A 3415-nucleotide genomic window follows, 5' to 3' on the forward strand; every position below is an offset into this window, starting at 1 on the left:
ATTAGGGAAATCTGACCAAGTGTGGAACCACTGCGTCTATTGACGGTCCGTAGATTGATCTACGGACCGTCCTGTTGATCCGTAGAGTGATACTGCGTGGGTTCCAGTACCTGATTTTTGAAGATTCTAAGTGTGGAGCTACGGAGGGGATTGACGGACCGTAGATCGATCTACGGTCCGTCAATCCCCTCCGTAGCTCCACACTTAGAATCTTCAAAAATCAGGTACTGGAATCCTCGCAGTATTACTCTACGAATCAATAGTACGGTCCGTAGATCAATCTACGGACCGTCAATAGACGTCGTGGTTCCACACTTGGTCAGATTTCCCTGATTTTGTCCTCCATGCCTTGCCTGCTGATCTACGGTCATCACCTACGGACCGTGAATGGACCTACGGTCCGTTAGATCACCTCCGTGAATGCCTTTCTTATGCATTTCTTTCAGCTGTCTCTACACTTCCGCGCCTGAACGTCTTTCCTGCAAAACATGATAAAAACACATCAAAACCAATATAAAAGGGCCTTAGACACACACAACTTGTAAGTGAAACGTATTAGAAATACCGTAAACTCACGGTATATCACAACTCTTTAGACATCACGTCTTTATTCTCTTCTAGAATTTTCTCTATGCATGGTGGCAAAGTTCCTTTAGCACTATTGTCTTTAGCCACACCCGCAATGATGGTTATGAATGTAGACTCCTTTTTCTTAAGGCCTGTCACGAGCTTCATGACTAATAGTTGAGTTTGTCCTTCCGTCTTTGATACCTTAACTAGGGGCATCATACATGATCGTTCTTGCTCCATGACCAAAAGTCGTTGGAAGTAATGATTGATCATCATGTGATACTTTTGGAAGAACTCTTGCCTAAGAATTATGTCAAAGATGTTTAAAAGAGTGATAGTAACATTGGTTTTACCTTGCTACTTGCTCAATGTGATACTTACTCCATGAGCGACTCCACACACGGGAGTTAGTGGTGCATTGACCGTCTAGAGGTGGGTGTTACTTGGACTATAACTCAACCCTAACTTTGTTGCTACGGTCTTGGTCATAAAATTGACATTTGCACTTATGTTGACCAGAGGACAAGTCGGTCGTCCATTGATCATGATGTCTACATATTATGTGACGTATTGTTTCGGCTTCTCTGATTGATTTGTGATAGCTCTGCATAGTCAAATTAGGCCCAACTGCATCGTGCTTGAACTTTGCCCTGGTTCTTATGCATCTTTCTCTTTCCATTCCCATAATATGGCACCAAGGTTCTTTAGATTAGGGCATATTGTATAGCCCTACGGGCCATCGCATATGTAGAAACCATTTCCCTTTGTAGTTTGTGCCTTCTTCTCAGCATCGGTTTGACGTCCAAACTTCTTGCCATTAGACTTAAGGTGTCATGATTCTTGGGATGTGGTTGTTTCTTCTTGATTTTTCCACAATGCCCCCCTCTCCACTTTGGTCATGATTACCTCTCATCTTTTCTCCTCTTCCTCTATCATGCTTAAAGTATGTCAAACCTTTGTCCTGCGTGATGGCTTCATCAATAGTCCTAAGTTTTCGGCGCTCTAATTCTATCCTAGCCTAATTTTGTACCATATCCATGAAGTGGAACAACATATATTCATCGGTGAGGTTAGGAATTTGAAGCGTGACGGTGGTGAACTCATTCACATATGCTCGTATGATGCATGTCTACTTCAATTCCCTAAACTGATGTTTTGTCTCATAAATGATGTTGTTGGGAAAGAAATTTTTTTTGTATTATACTCAGATTTCCTCCTATGTGTTGATGGTGCAAAGCCCCTTCTCTGTCTCGGACTCCTTTCACTTTCAATAGAGCATGGCCATCTCCGAAAATGTACAACACAAGAGTGTTAATTTTGTTCTCGTGGCTCTTCACTTTGTTACACTTCAAGTAATTCTCCAAGTGCCAAAGAAAATTATACACCTCTTGCGCGTCACGAGTGCCTTTGAACATTGGTGGCTTGGGAGCCTCAATCTTGACCTCTCTATTTGCATTGGAAGTCATAAATCCTTCAGCTTTAATTCCTTCTTTGAGTGCTTCTATCTCGATCTTCATGGTTTCAATTGTGCTTAATGCATCCATGAGCCGACACTCCAAGAAAGTGATGATTTCCTTCATCTCATAATCTGCATGCTTATGCACTTCCATCTCTTTGTGAATGTTGTCATTCTCCTCAAGGGTGAAGTCCTCAAGAGTCTTGAACTTGTCATCGACCCAGTTCAAGCGTCTACCTAAAATCTCTATGGCCTGCCTTACCGTGTCAACCTCGCAATCCATTACATTCTAGGCGTAAGCTCTACGGGTTGCTCAACATATTCATCATTACTCGTCATAGTGACCAGAGGTGAGTGTGATGTTAATGCTTCACTTGGTGTAGGTCAGTACAACAATTCTTCATTCTTCTTAAGATTCTTCCTCCATTTTAGGTGCTTCATTCCGCTATCCTTATTGACGTTCGCGGGGTTAGCAGTGTTAATGTCTCCTTCGTTTGCCAATTCCTTAGTGTTAACCTTTGCTCCGATACCACTTTGTCACAGACTTAGACTCCAACTAAGTACTCAGTGCGGTACTCGAAAACTTACTCACGATTCTTTCACTATCTTGTAAGCTCAAGTAAGTCTTTTCAAACACGCCACTAAGAGAATGAAGAAAGACATAAATGAATTTATAAGGAGACTTTTGTATTGCTTGAAGATTGATTGATATGGAGTAGCTCCAACTGATGTCCTGACAGTCGTTCGGTAACCCAACAAAGCATATGGTAACACCTCGTGCCAACCTCTGCGATTATCAATCATTTTCCTCAAAATTTTCTTTATGTTCTTGTTGGCGGCTTCTACAGCTCCATTCATTTGGGGGCGGTAGGCGGTTGAGTTCCGGTGAGTAATCTTGAATTGTTCACATATTTCTCTCATCAAGTGACTATTCAAATTTGCTCCGTTGTCTGTGATAATGGATTCTGGCACTACAAACCTACATATCAAATTGTTGCGAACAAAATCAACCACAACCTTCTTGGTCACCGACTTGCACGAAGCTTCTTCCACCCACTTGGTGAAGTAGTCAATAGCAACCAAAATGAATCTGTGTCCGTTAGAGGCGGCTGGCTCTATTGGACCAATGACATCCATGCCCCAAGCTACAAAAGGCCAAGGTGAACTCATAGCATTAAGTTCGTGAGGTGGCACTCGAATCAAATCTCCATGCACTTGACATTTATGACACTTCTGCACAAACTTGCAACAATCATGCTCCATAGTATCCAAAAATAACCGGCTCGGAGGATCTTTCTCGCTAAAGTGAGCCCATTTATATGAGTACCACAAACTCCCGCATGTATCTGGTCTAGAAGCTTTGCAGCTTCATCAGCATCGACGCATCTG

This window comes from Solanum tuberosum, unplaced genomic scaffold (genome assembly GCF_000226075.1).
Source record: "Solanum tuberosum cultivar DM 1-3 516 R44 unplaced genomic scaffold, SolTub_3.0 scf00009, whole genome shotgun sequence".
Taxonomy (NCBI): Eukaryota; Viridiplantae; Streptophyta; class Magnoliopsida; order Solanales; family Solanaceae; genus Solanum; species Solanum tuberosum.